Genomic DNA, 19,365 nt, shown 5'->3' with positions numbered 1-19,365 from the left:
TTAAGGACCCCATGGGCCAAGGGCAGCACTGCCTTACACCCCCTAGGGGTGTGGCTGAGAGCATGGGGTCCCGCCTGCGTCCACTGAAGGGCATGGGGAGACCTCGATAGTAATCTGGAGAAAGGGGGGGGGGGGCAGGACGGGCGCTGGCGAGCACAGCTCCGGCTCCTGGCTGCGCCTCTCAGGCCGCGGCGTGGGCGGACCGTTCCAGCCGCTCAGGGCCCGGGTAGGCGCGCTGCGGCCGCGAGGCGGAGAGGGAGGCAGGAGCTGGGGCTGCTCAGGTGGAGGGCGGCGGCGGCCGGACTCCTTCCTGCAGGAGACGCCGGACTGAAGGCCGGGGAAGTGAGCGCCAACCGGCTGGTGCCACCCACGCCCCGCCCAGGCACCCTGAGCGCTGCGGGCCCCGAGAACGTGCCTCCCGCCCCGGCGTTTGCTGCGGGAGCGCCGCTTCCCCGCGCCCTCCACTTCGAAGTGAGTCCGGTCATCGCGCTGCCCGTCCTGCTTCCCCGTATGGCCCCGCTGGAGCAGGCGGGTGAGGGGCGCCGCGCGGGGGTGCGCATGGCCCGGGGGTTGTAGGCGTTCTGGGGCCCCTGCATGCCCCCGGGAGGATGTATGCGGGTCTGAATGTTGCCTGGCACGTGGGGCTGCAAATGGGGGTTCATGGGGGGTAAATGCTACGGCTCTGTGGGGAGCCTGTTTGTTTTACGTGCATGGACGATTAGATCTTGTGAAATTGTAACCTGCCACTCAGCCCCAGAGACCGCGGCAAATATTAAGGGCCGGCCACAGTAGCTCTTAGCTGGCTCCCTGTGCGCAGGATTTGCAGGAGGTTTAAATGCAGAATAGTCTCTCCTTCTAGTTCTATAGTTAAGCCAAGGGAGTTGAAAGAAAGACAGCAAAGGTCATTGGGGGGAGGCGGGGAGAGTGGAAGGCACTGTGATGTCTGAGCCCTGCAAGGTGCTGACACTTGTGCTGCCTGTCCATAGTTGCTCCTAGGGGACTGCATCATGCACATAGGTTAGATGACCAGTTCCAGTTTCCAGGGCCAGACACCTGGGTATATGACTGACATTATTTGAAGCTATGAAGTATTTAAATGAGCTGAATGTCACTCTCATTGTGAATGTCTTCATGTGTGTTTTTAGGAGTTGAAATGATGACTGGGGAGGGGGAGGGGAAGGGAGAGAAAGGTCCTTTTGGCCTTGGAATTGCTTGGATGTGTGTTTGGTACGTAGAGCAAATCATAAAATAATGTGCAGTTCTGCAGTAATGCACAGAAGCAGTAGGATGTTTCTCTTCAACCCTTTTCTGAGTGGTCTCACTTCGAACACAGTATATGTTAAATAACTAATCCTCACAACAGCCCACTCTGATAGGTGGGTATTATCTCTGTTTTACAGAGGAGAAAACAGAGTAAAGTTATCTATCCAAGGTTGCATGGTGAGACATTGTTAGTGCCAGGATTAAATCTCAGGAGCACTTCACTTCAGTAGTCTTCTTATTTCTCTAAACGAGTGTTTCTCAACCCATGTGGGGCATGACTCAGAAATGGGTCATTTCCATTGGCAGTGAGGGGAAGAAAATCAGTAATACCCTGTGGTTGCCAGGAATTAGGGGTGGGGAGGGCAGGGAAAGAACTTGCCCTCTACCCTTTCCTGTCCTCAAGCTCCAGCCATTGGCTTTTCCTTCTCATCCTTGACAATGCTAAGCTTTGGGACTGGGGAAGGTTCATGCCTACAGGTTCCCCTTGCTGTCCTTATCCACCGCAGCCCCAGCATCCAAAATCTTTCTATTATGTCTTCCTATGACCCACATCCTACAACCGCATTATAATTGGTTACAGGGTGATTCTTTTTGGTCCATTTTGTTGATTGTGGATCCAAAAATGTTGAGAACCAATTGTTTTGGCTTAACTGCCTCTCCTTTTAAAAATTGTTTTTGTTATTCCAAATACCACTTCACACACAACATAAGTACAGTATACACAATTACAAAGAGCAGAGTTTTCTTAAATTAAATAACATTAGGTTCAAATTTGTTTTCTTTCTAGACTCTAAGGAACATTGTTCTCTTCTGTTACATTGCATGGAGGAGAGCAATTTGTATTAACTTTGTTAAAATACAGACAGAATATAGGAGGAGCACTGTACAGTAGCAATAGTTCAAGACTTCCACAATAGTCTAGAACAAACCTTTGAGTGTTTAGATTAGCCTTACAGACATGTTAGCTATCTCAAGTTAATTGTTTTTTACTTTGAATTAAATGATTGCCAATGTAGTGAAGCGGAGGCACAAAAGATGGGAGTGTTTGATCTGCCTTCTATATAGAGCAGGGGTTCTCACAACTACTGGCCGTCGGGAAGTTTAGGCTTGAAATTAGACCAAGGTTTCTAACCATCAGGGGGGTGAAGTTCTGGAACAGCCTTCCGAGGGAAACAGTGGGGGCGAAAGACCTCTCTGGCTTTAAGATTAAGCTTGATAAGTTTATGGAGGGGATGGTTTGATGGGATAACGTGATTTTAGTCAATAGGTCAATAACGTTCCTTCGCTGGTAATTAGTAATAATGGTCAATGATGGGATATTAAAAGTTACTACAGAGAACTTTTTCCGGAGTGTTTGGCTGGAGAATCTTGCCCGCATGCTCGGGTTTCAGCTGATCGCCATATTTGGGGTCAGGAAGGAATTTTCCTCCAGGGTAGATTGGCAGAGGCCCTGGAGGTTTTTTGCCTTCCTCCACAGCATGGGGGAGGGGTCGCTTGCTGGAGGATTCTCTATGACTTGAAGTCTTTAAATCACGATTTGGGGACTTCAACAGCTGAGTCAAGGGAGAGAATTATTCCAGGATGGGTGGGTCAGCTTTTGTGGCCTGCATCATGCGGGAGGTCAGACTAGATGATCGTAATGGTCCCTTCTGACCTTAAAGTCTATGAGTCTGTGAGTCTAAAAATTTTGGTGGCCTCAGAGTGCGGCCACCAACTCTTGCTGGTGGCCACTTTTACAGTTTTAACTAAAATTCCTAATTAGGTTTAGGAAAGACAAATAAATATGCCCATATACATGTCCAAATCATTGCAGTTTATTTATGTTGGGATTTTTTGCACTCTAATAAAAATAATGTACACTTGTTTCTATTCTTTACTGGACCTAAACAGAATAGAAACACAAATAAGGTACTTTGCACATGCACATTCTTGTCTTTTTGTTGTTGCTGCTTTTTTTTAGACTTGCTAGCAAGTAAGTCTGCTGCTGTGAAAAGTGATTAAACATACAAATATGACTTTTCACAACAACAGATATAGTCATCCCTGGCAAGCCCAGGGACAAATTATCCCTGGATGGGGAAGTGGGTAGGGAGGTGGGGGCCAGAGGTGATGGGGAGAATGGATGGGGGCGGGGGGCTAAGGGAGGCAGTGGAGGCCAGGGGGAATGGATTTTAGATAAAGGGAGGATCGTCTATCTCCTTGTGGGAGGTACAGTTATCTTCATCTTATAAAAAAATGTAAGGCAGAAGGTTTAAGTGATTCAATGAAGGCTGCAGAGAGGATCAGTGACACAGCCAAGATTAATCCACTGGTTATTTTGCCATTGACTTCAATCGGGCCAGGATTTCAACCCATACATTTCCAGAGTCTTCCCTTTGTACATCTCTACCCTGATATAACGCTGTCCTCGGGAGCCAAAAAATTTTACTGCGTTATAGGTGAAACCGCGTTATAGTGAACGTGTTTTGATCCGCCGGAGTGCGCAGCCCCTTCCCTTCCCCCCCCTCCCCCCCCCGGAGCGCTGCTTTACCACGTTATATCCGAATTCGTGTTATATCGGGTCGCCTTATATCGGGGTAGAGGAGCACTTAGCATACTAGATTATTGTATTCTCTGAAGCTGTCCTTTTTTGTGACTGTTTAGCAGAAGTGCCCACATGAGAGAAAATATGCAATTACTGTGTTATGAAGCAAAGGTACATGCTATATGCAGATGTAATATGGGCAAATTCATTCTATTATTTACCTTTCTTACTCTTTATAAAACTGTTTTTCCTTTGTCTAAGCCAGTAAATAACTTTCTTATAACCTTGAGCAATGATGGTGAAAGTGGTTAACGTTTGAAAGAGAATTAAGATTAGCAAATTTGTTGGAAGCATAGATAGCTGTGATACTTTTAAATGTGATTTTTGTATTAATTACGGGTACCTGAATGTTAGTAAAGCGTTACTATTTTGGGCTACGATATGCAAAACTAGTATATTTTGTGTGTGATAAAATATCTTACAGCCAGGTATCAAATTTGTAGACTGGAAGTATTTCATAACCTTCTTTACAAAAACAACGTGGCAATGTAAAATCAAGCAATACCATAACCTTTAAACAACACTTATAACAAATGCAAAAAAAGGCTTTTTAAAACAGATACATAGTTATTACATCTGTTTGGTTTCATCAGTACCAAAATGTAGGTTGTAAAGTCAATATATAAGTGTAAAATAGCTTTCTGTCACTCATTGGTTAGGTAAATATTCTGGTTGCATTTTATGTTTTGTGTTTTCAGACTTTTCATTCATAAGTTTCATAACATTTATTAACGCTTTGTAACTATGACACCTTTGAGGAGTGCCCAGGACTGTGGGTGACCTTGTTACCTCCCTTGCCTCCAGTGTGAGGGAGTCTATGTTTGATAACTGGGCATCAGCTCCAGTGCAACACCAGTCTTTCCAGCACTCTCCTCAGGACTCTGCCAGTCCTATCCTTGCCTTGCAGGTTAACAGTAAGTGCACCTAGGGTGATCAGATAGCAAGTGAAAAAAATTGGGGTGGGGGTGGGAGGGTTATAGGTGCCTATGTAAGAAAAAGCCTCCAAAATTGGGACTGGCCCTATAAAATTGGGACATCTGGTCACCCTAGGTGCACCCCAACCTTTGAGAAAAACCATGAAGAGGGTTCCTCTACAGCATCCAGTCCCTGACACTGGATACTCATAGATATTACCAAGTCTGTTGACTCCAAAGATAGTACACACACCAGCCTCTTAGCTAAGCTGAGGATGCACGGTTTACATTAATATTACATCACTGAGATGAATTTATACTAAAACCAAGAATATGTTTGTTAATAAAGAACAGAGATTTAAGTGATACTAAGCAAAGATAATAGAAACAAAAATGGTTACAAATAAAACGCAAGTATAACATGCTTCGGAGTTACTGCATATAACCTTGGCAGGCTCCAGTCTTTGTCTAAAGCAGTTTTTCTCACCTACAGCTGTTTCTCATGCTCAGTACCACCAACCCACATAGCTGGGGCTCCACTGGTCATGGATGCATAGAGCGCTGACCTATTTGTTCCCTCAGTGATGGATAAGTAAAGAAATTCTTTCCCCTTCTTCTTGCAGTCCAGAAAATCTTTGAAATATATTCTTTTGATATGTACTCCGAGATAAAGTTCCTCTCTCCTGCTGTGTGTTCTTTGTGGTGCAGACATCAGGTCCCTTTTTCACATTTTCTTGTTAATTTGCATTTCCCGTTGACTCAAATATAGTCACCATTGCCTTTGGTTAACCCTGCTCAATTTACATTATAGACAGGGAGATAACTACTTTCCCTCCTATCTGGAAGGAAACCTATTTCTCCCTTTGTTTGGTCACAGACTTTAAAGCATCATATCACTAAGTATCTGTAGTTGTTCATATAGTGTTAATACATACATTTCACAATGATATTAATGGCCAGTGTGTTATAAGTTTTCATTTGATACCTAATAGATATTCTTTTTAGATAAATGCCATTGCAGCAAGGTTAGGTGTATAGTGAGTTTGTCAGGCCTGACACGTTGCTGTCACAGAGCAGTGAACCAGCAAAGGGCCTCTCTGTCACAGTAACATTTTCTTAAACTAATATTAATTCTAAATGTGTCTTGGAGCTATTCATTCCAAACAGAAAAGAAACAAAAAGTACATATGTGATAGTGACATTTAAGAACAGGTTTGGCAATCAAAATTTAGTGCCATGTAGAAATGTGTTTGGACCCATGGGCTGAAACTATGTGCTCCTAAGCTGCCCTGTGACTCGTCAGGTTCCAGCCACAGTCTTTGTCACTATTTCTAGAGAATAGGATCCTGTGGTGTAGCTGTCCCAGACCCCCCCATGACCAGTGCTGATTCCCTCTCCTTCCCTCCCTCCGACATCCCAGTTGCTCAACAAACACATGCAACTCCCATCAATCTCAATGTAAGTTGTTATTTTTCATGTTAACCAGGGGCAGTATATGGGCCTAAGTGATAACGTGCTTTTCAGTCAACTTTTAAACTGACAGATGTCATTAAAATGAGGTATTTTAGACTCGTAGTGGTTGACGGGTCTAGCAGGCTACGATGTAGAGCAGTGCTGAAAGAGCCAAATTTTGCCCGTTACGAGTTAAGTACATGTGCAGCAAATTTAGGCATATAGGATGAGTTTTAGGGACAAATGGTGATTAGGTACCTATCCCCCACCCATAAATCCTAATTGGATTTACAGGCATCTAAGTTAGCTATTCCTTACAATAGCAAGAGGCACCACCAGGTCACATCCATGTTGGAAAGGTTTATCTGAGGGCTCCTTTTACTACAGAATCTACATAATATATGGGCACAAAGAAATACATTTTTTACCTTATGTGTTCTGGAGCAAGCTTCATAGATGCTTTTACCTGAGTGGTTAGTTTGCCCATGTGCAATATCAGAGGGCCTCCATGCTTTATAATAATAGTATATCTCCATATATTATATTATCTCATAGAACTGGATGAGACCTCCAAAAGGTCATAGAGTCCAGCCCCCTGCCTTCACTAGCAGGACCAAGTACTGATTTTACCCCAGATCCCTAAGTGGCCCCCTCAAGGATTGAACTCACAACCCTGGGTTTAGCAGGCCAATGCTCAAACCACTGAGCTATCCGTCCTCCTAATTTGTAATTTTTTTTTTTTTTAAACAGCTGTTAGGTTTTGGTGTGTCACCTTCTATCTCTGTCACATTTTGGGTAAGCAATTTGTATTCTGTTGTGTTGTCATACTTGGTATTGTAAAACAGTGAAAGGGAAACATTATCCATTTGGTCATTCCAGAAGTGTTAAAATTAGGACAATAGGATTTGTAATATATATTGGAACTTATTCATGATGAGATGTGTTACATTTTATCGAATTACTCAGAAGAGAAATGGATACACATCTCTTTGAATGGCAAGATCTTGCACGGGGAATTACAGGGATACTCTTTGCTTGTCTTCTGTAGGAGCCTTCTGGAAATGCTAGTCACTACAGCAGTGATGACTTCATATATTGCACTAGATTTTTGCAGGATGTCCTTATCCACTGTATATTTTATTTATTTAGATCTATAGAAGTCCCTGTCCAGGATTGTAGGAACCCTTGCCATATATTTAAACATTCAAGCTAATCATACAAACAAAAATCAATGCAGCAGCCTTCCCCCCGCAAAAAACCTCACCCCAGCCACAGATCTAGACACTGTGGAACAGTGTCCACCTGTTGAGATGGAGAGAGGGTTGTTCTTTTTGAGTGAGTGTGTGTGTGCAAAAGCAGACACCTACCTCACATGGTAGACTCCAAAACTGACTTGTTATGTGGGAATTTTCACTATGACTGCACTTACACAGGAACGTCTGATGCAGACCCAAAATTTATGGATTCAGATTCATGTCACCATCCCTGCTGGTGTGCATTTGACTCCTGAGAAATTTATACAGTTTGTGAGTACATTACATTTTGCAGATCTGGGTCCCTGTCTAATCCATTAGATTGAGATCCCTAGGGCCACTTCAGAGAGGTTACCAAACCTGCAGCTGCAGAGTTTCTATGTTGGAATGGATGGGCTGTCCACCCCAAGCAATGGCTTTAATTGTTTTCAAAGCTGCTAGTAGGTTTCTGTCTAAATTGATCTTTTTAAAAAAAAAAAAAAAGCTGTTATGTTTAGCAAGTTTCTTTTTTAGCGTTTGGTAATAATTCTTTACCAAATGCTAGAAAGCAAACTTCCTGAATATAACCCTAAAACCCAAGCCACTGACCTCTTTAAAATTTGGACATAAAACTCTATGTATGCACTATCATTCACTAGTAGCACTAGAATAAAGCTTGATAACTGAGGCACAAAACACCTCTCCCCTTCCCTAACAAACCACCTCTAAGCTTTCAAGACCCAGATATGGAAAAGTGTGTCTGGTATTTTTCATTCCAGCACGTTGAGTAGGGTGGGAGCTTATTGTTGTGTTTAGGATTTGACCTACATATAGCAGTCAGCTCTGCGACTTCACAAAAATGCAGTATTAGGTTGAAAATAATATGCTAGCGGGATAGTATCTGTGTCAAATTTTCAAAATTATCTTATTCTGGTGAAATAAAGGGACTGCATAGCAGCGGAACCAATCACCAGGGAATCCTCCAACATAAAGTGGTTCTCCACATGGTGCAGTAGCAGAGGAAATGCTCCACGTCCCTTTCTTCCAAACACCCTGGAGCTGGGGACATGTAGGGTGTATATAATTGGCAAAGAGGCATGGCTTAAGCACTGCTCTACTTCAGCTATTCTTGGCTATCAGAAGCACACCTAGGGGCCAACTGGAGCTGAATATAAGCTACAGTAGCCCAGAGACTGCTTTAAGGTATTCTAGGAGGTTGGCAGGGCCTAGAATAAAGGGAACACAACACACCTGCTTGTACCAAGAACGGGTCAGCTAGAGTGAAGAGTCAGGTTCAGTGGCCTTAGGAACCAAAGTTTGCATTGAGATTGGTTATATGTCACTTAGATACTATGATGATGAACATGGCATAAGAACCTGGATAGAATATATTTTTCTACTATGCAAGGTTACAATTGGGTTGGACCTCCCATTTATGAAATAATCAATTGTGACATGTCCTATACTGTTTTTTTGTTTTGTTTTGCTTGTCATCAAACCATATATGTAACTGTTGCTCAGAGCATATATCAGCAGTTAGGAGGATAATTTCTCTACATGTGCATCAGGTTATGTAGGCAGCTAAGCTGCAGAGTCCAGATTTGCCAGCCAAAACATTGATCCTTGTTTGTAACTCATGTGTACCCTGAAATCGGTGCAAGAGATTATCCTTAATCGGCAACTTCCTGTTTTAAAAGACTACCCTAAATATATATATAATTCTGCTCAGCCTTTAACAGATCTCCTTTATTGTTAGGTTTTGAGGTCAAGTTATTGACATGTGCAGAAGGAGTGGAGTTGTAGAAAGCCCTTCCATAGTAACCTGACACACTTAGTGTATTGAGGATACAGACTCATCTCCCCGTCCTTGCTGGTGTGCATTTGATGACTTTTAAGAAGTCTTTATGAGCCTTTCCCTTACAGGAGAAAGTCACCTTAAGCTAACTATGAAGATATGCATTGCTACCATTCCATATAAAGAGAAGGAACTATCCACCTTTGGATATCATCGTAGAGCAAAGGGAATGAAATCCAACATGAAGTACTTTCTATAGAATCATAGAACTGAAAGGCAGCCCAAGAGGTCATCTAGTCCTGTCCCCTGCACTCATGCCAGGACTAAGTATTATCTAGACCATCCTTGATGGGTGTTGGTCTAACCTGCTCTTAAAAAACATCCTCTGATGGAGATTCCACAACCTCCCTAGGCAGTTTGTTCCAGTGCTTAACTACCCTGGCAGTTAGGAAGTTTTTCCTAATGTCCAATCTGAACTTCCCTTGCTGCAATTTAATCACATTGCTTCTTGTCCTATTCTCGGGGGTTAATGAGAAATTTTTTTTCTCCCTCATCCTTGTAACAACCTTTTATGTACTTGAAAACTGTTATCATGTCCCCGCTCAGTTTTCTCTCCTCCAGACTAAACAAACCCAGTTTTTTCAATCTTTCCTTGTAGTTCATGTTTTCTAGACTTGTAATCATCTTTGTTTCTCTCCTCTGGACTTTCTCCAATTTGTCCACATCTTTCCTGAAATGTGGCACCCAGAACTGGACACAACAGTCCAGTTGAGGCCTAATCGGTCCAGCGTAGAGCAGAAGAATTACTTCTTGTGTCTTGCTTACGACACTCCTACTAATACATCCCAGAATGATGTTTGCTTTTTTTCAACAGTGTTACACTGTTCACTCATATTTAGCTGGTGATCCACTATGACCCCCAGATCCCTTTCTGCAGTACTCCTTCCTAGGCAGTCATTTCCATTTTGTATGTGTGCGACTGATTGTTGGAGTACTTTGCATAGGTGGAGTACTTTGCATTTGTCCTTATTGAATTTCATCCTATTTACTTCAGACTCTTTCTCCAGTTTGTCCAGATAATTTTGAATTTTAATCCTATCCTCCAAAGCACTTGCAACCCCTCCCAGCTTGGTATCATCGGCAAACTTTGTAAATGTACTCTCTATGCCATTATCTAAATCATTGATGAAGATATTGAACAGAACCGGACCCAGGACTTATACCTGCGGGACCCCACTCGATATGCGCTACAAGCTTGACTGTGAACCACTGATGATTACCCTCTGGAAATGGTTTTCCAATCCGTTATGCACCCACCTTCTAATAGCTCCATCTAGGTTGTATTTCCCTACTTTGTTTATGAGTAAGGCATGCAAAACAGTATCAGAAGCCTTACTAAAGTCAAGATATACCACATCTACTGTTTCCCTCCTATCCACAAGGCTTGTTACCTTGTCAAAGAAAGCTATTAGGTTGGTTTGACATGATTTGTTCTTGACGAATCCATGCTGACTGTTACTTATCACTTTATTATCTTCTAGGTGTTTGCAAATTGATTGCTTAATTATTTGCTCCATTATCTTTCTGGGTACTGAAGTTAAGCTGACTGCTCTGTAATTCCCCAGGTTGTCCTTATTGTCCTTTTTATGCTTGTTTACATTTTGTAGTTTTATTACCTTTTAAAAAATACGAATAAGTCTTTGGGGCAGGGGCTGTCATTTATCTTATGTTTGTGCAGCTCTGATGCTTCCCGGGGTACTCAGCATTCTGAAGCACCTCAGTACCACCTGCACATAGCATGAGGAAGTCTTGTCTGTGCTTGCCAGGGGCCAGCTCCCCAACTCCACCAGCTATGGGCAACACAAGCACTCCCCCATAGACCTCTACAGGCCCGTCTGTCTCTCTACAGGTTAGGAAAAAGGCACACTCCAACCCTTGAACCGTCCAAGTGACTCCCTGGAGTGTCCAGCCCCTGTTTCACTGGAGACTCGTAGTAGTCGCAAATCTGCTGCTTCCAAAGAAGGAGTACACCCCAGCTTACTAGTTCTACCCCAAACCACAGCTCTGCTTAATACACAGTAGTCAGATACATTTATAATGAAATCAAGTATATGTCAATTTTAACAAAATAATTCAAAGTAGGAGCAAGCAGAAATATTGTAAACAAATAGTTTATTTAAATAAAGTTATAACACACATTCTGGAGCCTAGACTTAATTAACAAGATACTCTCTTGTCTAATAAAGTACACCTCTACCCCAATATAACTCACCCCGATATAACACGGGTTCACATACAACGTGGTAAAGCTCTGAGACGCTGCTCTGAGCAACGTGTTAAGGGTGCCGGGCCTGGCCAGGGTGGAGGGGTTGGATAAGGAGCAGAGGGTTTCGGGGGCGGTCAGGGGCTCCCCCCCCAGGGTCTAGGAGGCAGGAGCTGTGGGGGGGCAATTTTGGGGGCCCCGCAGTCCCAGAGTGGCCCAGGGGAATAGCGGGGGGCCGGGAACAGCCCACTCTGCTCCGCTTCCCTCACCCCAGCCCCAGCGGTGTCGCTCGGGGGAGGGGGTTTGGGGGGAGGGATCCCTCCTGCACTCACCGGCAGCGGCAGAAGCGGAGAAGCCCGGCCCCAGCCCGCTCCACTCTGCCAGCTCCCAGCTGCGGCGCTCCGCTACCCGCTTCAGGTGAGTGCGGGACCTTTCCCCAACGCCCCCCTAAGCGACACGGCTGGGGGTGGGGCCGCATCCCTCCGCTTCCTATTCCCGCCGCCGGTGAGTGCAGAGGGTGTTCTTTCCCCAACCTCCCCGCACTCACCGGCGGCGGGAAGTGGAGCAATGCAGCCCCAGCCCGCTCCATTCCACCACCTCCCAGCCGCAGCGCTCCGCTTCCCACCACCAGTGAGTGCGGGGAGGTTGGGGAAAGAACGCCCTGCGCACTCACTGGCGGTGGAAAGCAGAGCGCCGCAGCTGGGAGCTGGCGGAGTAGAGTGGGCTGGGGCTGCGTTACTCCGCTTCCCGCCGCCGTTAAGCGCAGGGGACGTCCTTTCCCCAACCTCCCCGCACTCACCGGCAGCGGGAATCGGAGCAGCCCAGCCCCAGCCCACTCTACTCCGCCAGCTCCCAGCTGCAGCGCTCTGCTTCCCGCCGCCGGTGAGTGCGCAGGGCGTCCTTTCTCCAACCTCCCCGCACTCACCGGCGGCGGGAAGTGGAGGGCTGCAAAAGTGGGGGGCAAAGCAAGTTCGATATAATGCGGTCTCACCTATAACACAGTGCAGGGCCAGTGCAATCCATTAGTGCCTAGGGCACTAACATTTGGGGGGCGGCGACCGCGGTGGCTGGATCTTCAGCCGCCCTGGTCGTCGTCGGCATTTTGGGGGCGGGACCTTCTGTCGCCTCTGTTGGGGGTGGTATTTCGGGAGCAGGACCTTCCACTGCCTAGGGCGGCAAAAATGCTGGCGGCGCTCCTGACGCAGTGAGATTTTTTTTGTCTCCCGAGGACCGCGTTATATCGGGGTAGAGGTGTATTGCTCACCAGCACTTTACAGCCAGGCTGGCTTTGATCCTCTTTTCATGAGACAAACAACACTGTCAGCTTATTTCCTCGGTTAAGGATTCACTGTGTTTCTTTGGATTCCCTGATATACCAGACTATCTTTTGATGTTAGTCATAAACATGATTCTCCCCTGCTGGGCGTTTTTTTTTTCCCTGTAGGTTTTCTCTCTTGTAGATTTTGCAGTCTTTCAACTAGTATCTTGCTCAGTGTGAAAATAGGCCTCCATTGTGAGTCATAAAATACAGAATACTCTTGTGGCCGGACAGAGGGATAAGCGTCTGTAACCTCCTGTCTGAAAGTTCTGAGTTATGTCACCCCCTGGTGACCTGCCTTAATTCCCAGTCCTTAAGAACATGAATTTTAGTATAGATGCATAAATCCATAAGTATTATCCATACACATATTGCACAGTGATTATGATGAGCAATGGGGTACTGGCTCTCGGTAGAAACCTCACATGTCACCCTTGGTGAACTGTTATGAAAATATCTGACCCAGAGGATCCCTGCAAGACCTTCTACATTCCTTGTGCTCTCTGCCAGTTGCACCAAGGGTCCTTGGGTCACACCAGTGCTTAACACAATGATTCTGTGACCTGGTTGGTCTTTAGGTGCTATCACCATATACATATTGAATAATAATATTTAAGTAAGCAAAGTGGTTAATTGATCCCAGAAGTAATATAGAAAGAAAAAAAGGATACGTATTTTCATGATTTCCCCTCAATTTGGGTGTTGTCTTTCCCATAATTTGTGAGGTATTTTCCCCCATATTAGATGACCTATTTTGCATATAATAACCTCTGTGTAATAGATACTCTGAGTAATTCAGATGTAATTTTTGCTACAACGCAAGGGAGGTAATTAGTTTTTTGTGAAACTTACTAAATGTTAAATATTCTACATGACATTTATAATAAAGATAACTCAGTTGCCTTTGTTTAATTTTTTAAAATTAAAATTACATTATTACATTGTAAATCAGCTATTCTATATTGAAAGCTAAACCCTAATGTCAGTGCTAATTTAGTGCTGCTGTCAGAGGCCTTCAACAGCTTTGGAGGCAGGCTGAATTTTTGCCCCTAACAGCAGGGTGGATAGTCAGAATGTAGAGGACAAATGTCTAACCCTCTTAATTATGAGCATACAACTCCATTGACTTGAAGGTGTGTTTTGCCATAGCAAAGAATGCAATATTGGGCTCTTTCTGATAGTGATGTATTACGCAAAATGGCTTAATGGGAACTATATTCTATAAACATCTGTAAGGGTGAGATAATGTTAGCTGCAGCTCCTGAGAGTCAGGTCATTTAGTCACTCCTGAGGAATTGTATAGACTAAAATCTATCTGTTTTATGCTTATTGGCATTATTACAAGAATGCATTTTAAGTGTAAAAGATTACCAGTCTTGGTAAAGCTTTCATATTATATATTTGTAAAGGGTGTACTGCTGACTTGGAAAGCTGCCAAATCACCCAAATGACATCAATTATCTGTTGGATATTTTTCATGAGAAAAGGCACCATTTTATTCCCTCAGTGAAGTTGCAGAGTCTCAGCTCATGTGGTTTTCCCTTTATGGAGTTTTGCAGGAAAAGACGTTTTAAACGGGCAGCAGTCATTGCTTAGGAGAACAGCATCTTGTACGTGACTTTGGCAGAGAAACATTTCACCCTGCTGTTTGTTGGTTTTTAATTAAAAAATAATTCCTTTTGTAACTTTTTAAAGTCTTTAATAATTTTCTAATTGCCTGCTTAGGAATCTGGTGTCAGAACAAGTCCAAGGGCCCAGTCCTGCTCCCACAGAAGTATCTGAAGTTTTCCATTGTCCTCAACAGGAGAAGGATTGTATTGGATCTTTGTAGCAGGGTGATTGCCACCCAAGAGCCCCCTCATAAAGTGGTGTCAATAGACTGTGTTGTGGGTTGTGTGAATGTGTCACTCCATTAGGTTTTAGCACTTCCTCAATATTCCATAGGCTGCAGAGCCAGAGTGCAGGGGATGGACAGGTGGACCATGGCCCAACCACCTTTCAGCAGTGGTCTTGTACTAAATTAGTATAGAAGCTGCTGGAGCAGTTGGGAGCATTGCTCCAGCTGCATGGTCGCAATGTCACTGAAATTGGACCTGGCAGCCCCACCATCCAGACAGAGGGGCAACCAGGCCAAATTTGAGTGCCGTTGTGACCTGGGGCATGAGAAGTCTGTTCCTTTATAGTGGTGTGCAGGAGACCATGCCAAGAACTTGACTCCAGGTGGCACTGGCTCATGCATTGTGCACATAGAGGGGGGGGGAGACTCCCTGGCTGAGGGAGACCTGGGGTCCCTAAAGGGGTGGGGAGACAAGTGGGGATTGTAATTCCGCCCCCCCCCCCCCGCCCATTTGTCTAAATTGGTGCCACAGCTCTCATCGCCAGATGTTGCTGTGCAGGTTTCCTTTCCCAGATTCCTCAAAAACTCCACATCAGAGTCCAAAGGTAATTAAAACACTTCCCTTTTGGTTCCAGATTATTTAGTCCTGACACATTGGCCCTCCAGGCTGCTACCCCAGTTCAATGTCTCTCTCCCCTAAGGTAGGAAGTCCCCAGCCCTCCTTCCTGGCGCTGGGTCACCATTTCTTAACTCTCTGCAGACTCTCCTTTTAAGAAGCCTAATTAGGTCACCTGATCTTCATTTTCCCCACCTGTGGAGGTGAGTTAAGCTTGTCACAGGTGACCTTAAGCTTATCTCCCTTTAAAGTGGACAGCCCCACCGTGACCGTCCCTTCCCTGTAAACCAGAAATGTTGGGGAAGATACACCAGGAAGCATGTTACATATCAGCATCCTCCCTACTGTGTGGAGTTGACCTGTTAATGCTTTTTTCATGTTGCTTTTTAAAATAAATCTTATACAAGTAGAAGCATTTGTGGACTAAGTAGAATCCAATAGTATGTATCTTGTACATGTAACATTCCCATTGAAATAAAGGATAGCAGGATTAGGTCGTTAGATCCCAATCCTGAAATGCATATGCATATACTTAGATTTATGTATGCAAGTAGTCCCATTGAATTAGGGCTACTCACCCGAGTAAGTGTTTGCAGGACCTTGGCCTTAGTTTGTTACAGAAGGAAAAGTGCCATTTACCTAACTGTTTGTGTGTGAGAGAGATTAAGGCTTGGTCTACACTTGGAGTTTCTTCGTATAGCTGTATCACTCAGACTTGTGAATTTTCCACACCCCTGAGCGACATAGATATACAAACCTAACTCCAGGTGTACACAGCACTATGTAGACAGGAGAGCTTCTCCCATCAACATAGCTATTGCCTCTTGGGAAGGTGGAGTATCTACACCGAGTTCTCCTGTTGGCATAGGATCGTCTTCACTAAGTGCTAGAGGCACATTTGTGCCACTGCACTGTTGTAAGTGTAGACAAGCCCTCAGATTTCATCAGTGATTTCCTTGGTTTACATTGTATCTGCTGTTCACACTGCATTTACTCCACACTTTTCATAAACAGATTCATCACAAATTTGGGGAGGGGAAAACAGCTTTGGGAGCTGGTGTTTGGAGTGATGTCTGCTTGACTGGTATGAACAATTAATTTTAAATCTTAAACAATTGTCCCAACACTTTATTCTGAAGATAATTTCCTTAGAGGAAACTATCTCTTGAAAAGCATGCAGAAAGGACTGAACCTTTTTAAATGTAACTCTGTTTTCTGTTACTTAACATGAAAGAACACTTTCTGAAGGTGAGAGAACACAAAGCATCTCATATTTATGACTTTATAGGCAGTGGGACTGTGACCTAATGTAAACTTGCAGAGATTTAGTATAATATCCTTAGCTTGAGGGCAACATTCTGAAAACGTTGTGGATTTTCTCTTTTATCCTGGCTCAGTCTACAATCATATTTCTTCGTTATTATTTCCTTTTAGCATTACAGTACAATTGATGTTGATAGAAAGCATGCAGAAACTGAATTTAAAAAAAACAAACCACCCCCTCCCTCCCAAAAAAAACACAATTAAAAAAATCTTTTGCATTGTTGGCACAGAAATAGTGGCTGTAGAAAAGTTCCTGGCTGCCTTTCTTTCAGCTGTTGATAGCAGGCACAACAGAGCTATCACTTGCTGCATTTGGCTCATGTAGATTGTCATAAATAGCAAGACCATATATTTATTTTAAAGATTAATTTAATTCATTGAAGATGAATGTTCCTGACTTGTGTGTACATGTTAGTTAATGGAAAGCTGCAAATGTAAAGATCAGGTCTTACTTTCATGCCAACAAATTAATACAACTGTGCGGTGCTGTATTCTCCACAGGTGTGTGTGTGTTAGGACTGTTTGAAGCACACTTTAGCTAATAGCCCATATATAATTTGGAAGAAGATATCTTCAGTGGAAGACCCTCAGGGGATAAATGGAAAGTCTGTAAGTAAACAACATGTCAGCCCTAAGGAAAGAGTTATTGCTTTTAAAGTAGTAATTATTTTTGTCGTAACTGAGTGGTTGGAAACTCCTTAAAGTGAAATACCCACTTTTAATGATTTGAGGCTATGAATTATAATATGAGAGGTTAGAGGCCTAATCCAAAGCTACATTGCATAATAATATATGTATACTTTTAAAAGATGATAGTTTTTTAAATGTCTCATAGTATAATACAGTATTTGTTGCTGTCTTCAGGTATTTTTCTTATCCGATTTGATTTGCTCATAACATTTTAATCATATTAGCAAGTCTCCTAATCAGTTTATTTCAGTTAACCTGCTTTTTATATGTGGTTGTGAGATTGCATGCCAGATTCATCACTGGAATAAATTGGTATGTCTGCTGTGAATTTAGGACAAAGTCTCATAAGTCGGCTTTGACACATAAGTCTCATAAGTCACAATGACAAAATCTGTGACTCTGAAATTATGATATTTCAGTGATGCAGTTGTTTCCTGTAAATGCCTGTTTCACAAGCCACATTGGTAAGAAGCTTTGCACACTGATTGCTAATGTAATGAGGCTGTTAATAACACATTTGAATACTATAAATAAGTCTTCACACCTTGCATGATTATGCATTCGTTAGCTTGTTTTGTTGTTCTCAATGAGCACTTAATGAACCCTCCAACTTGTAGCTTTTATCCTTGATTGTAGAACACATAGATCAGGAAACAGCCTACATACAAATCCTACTTTTGTCTGACCAATTTTTACTTACCATAAAAAATAGCTCCTAAGATTACTATTAACTTAAATATTAGTGACTTTTTCTATGTTTTTAAGCTTATTTACTTTGTGTGTTTAACAGCACTTTCTGGGTAGTCAGTTTCCCCTGCTTGTGTGATTTTTTTTCACATAGCAACAAAGTAGAAAGAAATGAGTCACCAAGAAAAAAGGTGGCAACCCAAAATTGGGTGATAGCGTGGGACCAGTGATGTAGTCCATTCTCCTGACAATGGATGAATGTTCCCTACAGTATTTGTCTTCTCATTCTCCAGTCTAGTTTTTACTGTCTAAAGCAATGTGGCTACTACCACTTGGCTTAGACATTTTATTTCACAATAGGAGTCTGTCTACATTATGGTATTGTATCCATTGCTGATACAGCAATGTGTAGAAAGGACCAATTGATATTCAACACCGTTTCAGAAACTGTGGTTGAACCTTGCCTCAAACAGGGCTCAATTATGGTTTCTAAACTGGTGCTGAACATGAATTGGTCCTGTTTGCACATGTAGTTAAATAGTTTTCTGCACCACCACAGCTATATGCATGGCTGATGCCTGTTGAGCCCTCCCCTGGAGCCCAAAGAGGAATTCTGCCTGACGCAACCAAAATTTTTCCTGTGGCTTCTACTATAATACTATCTCACCACACAACTGAACACAGGCTGTATTTTAAATATTGCCATGTGTATTGGTCAGGTGCACAATATTGATGGGCAGTGTGTAAGTGATTATTACAGTTGTCATTAACAGTAAGTACTTATTCATGTTTGGGAGCTGTCAGTCAGGGGAACTCTGTTGGGGCTGTCTGGCCCCCCCCATCCATTCTTTCTACCACTCAGCACAGCCCACTTGACAGCAGAGTTTGGGAGGTATTACTTGTGCTCAGTGCCTCCTTACGGTATCCTTCCCTTTGCTGAAATAGGTTGCAGTCATGGACTGTACTGCTGTGTAACACCTTGATGGCCACGGAGTGGAGTTTCTCTATCAAGATACATGTAACTCACGGTAACTGTGGAGTTTGTCCTGATCAAACATATATGGCAGGAGGCAGATTTACCTTTGTGGTTTATCAGTTTTATGCCAGTAGTGTAACTCCATGCAGCTACATCACCATTAAACTGGAATAATGCAGTGGTGAATCAGGCCCCGGAACTGGGTTTCCTGTTAATCCGTTAAGTTGCTGTTTGGGCAGCCAAATTTGCCACAAATAACCAAACCAACACTGATATTTCTTATAACCAGTAGTTAGCAAGGCAAAGCAAAGAGTAAACCCAATGAGGTACGGAGTGAGAAGGCAGAGGAGAAAAGATAAGTGAACCATGAAAATTGTGTGGGGAGGGAAAAGGGAGTTCCAGACTGTGAAATGAC

At 43.4% G+C, this 19,365-nt stretch overlaps 1 protein-coding gene across 21 annotated transcripts in view; it reads left to right on the top strand.

Moving 5' to 3' along the window:
* Positions 1 to 209: 209 nt before the first annotated feature.
* The window catches only part of EYA1 (EYA transcriptional coactivator and phosphatase 1), a 239,039-nt gene continuing 219,883 nt past the window's right edge, over positions 210 to 19,365 (top strand). For 16 of the 21 annotated variants that reach the window (XR_004644761.1, XM_034763098.1, XM_034763097.1 and 13 more), the window contains exon 1: positions 374 to 471. The gene's annotated coding sequence lies outside the window, so the exon portion shown is untranslated. Of the gene's footprint in view, positions 472 to 17,060; positions 17,207 to 19,365 lie in introns of those variants that run through there. The other 5 variants (XM_034763101.1, XM_034763099.1, XM_034763102.1 and 2 more) reach the window with 4 other exon arrangements.

Source organism: Trachemys scripta, chromosome 2 (assembly GCF_013100865.1).
Source record: "Trachemys scripta elegans isolate TJP31775 chromosome 2, CAS_Tse_1.0, whole genome shotgun sequence".
NCBI lineage: Eukaryota > Metazoa > Chordata > Testudines > Emydidae > Trachemys > Trachemys scripta.
Note: the sequence above shows the minus strand (reverse complement) of the source record. Positions and strands in the feature narration are given on the sequence as shown.